We start from the raw sequence: 383 nt of genomic DNA on the forward strand, positions 1-383 counted from the left end.
GAGACAGCGAGAGACAGCGCCCGTCCTTCTCGATCTACAAGCGAATATTAGAGCGAAAAGGACAGCCGCTCTCTCTCGCTGTCTCGCTTCCTCTAGTGTCGTAGTCGCTTGTTATAAACGACCACAAACCGAAAATGTACTTTCCCGACCGCTCAGCGTATTGCTGTAAAGAGAATCCCGATCTTTTTTGCCAATCACTTTTGTGTTGATAGAGCGGATTAAACTGAGTCGGAAAGTCCTCTACCGCGCGTGCATACGTGCATGCGTGTGTGTGCTTATGTGTGTGTGTGTGTATGCGCGCGTGTGCGTACAAATGTGTCTCACAGGGGAGACAGGGATCCCGTTTGTCACTTCCACAGTGGTTAACGACTCCAAACCCCCTC

The sequence above is a fragment of the Trachymyrmex cornetzi genome, unplaced genomic scaffold (genome assembly GCF_001594075.2).
Source record: "Trachymyrmex cornetzi isolate Tcor2-1 unplaced genomic scaffold, Tcor1.1 scaffold213, whole genome shotgun sequence".
NCBI lineage: Eukaryota > Metazoa > Arthropoda > Insecta > Hymenoptera > Formicidae > Trachymyrmex > Trachymyrmex cornetzi.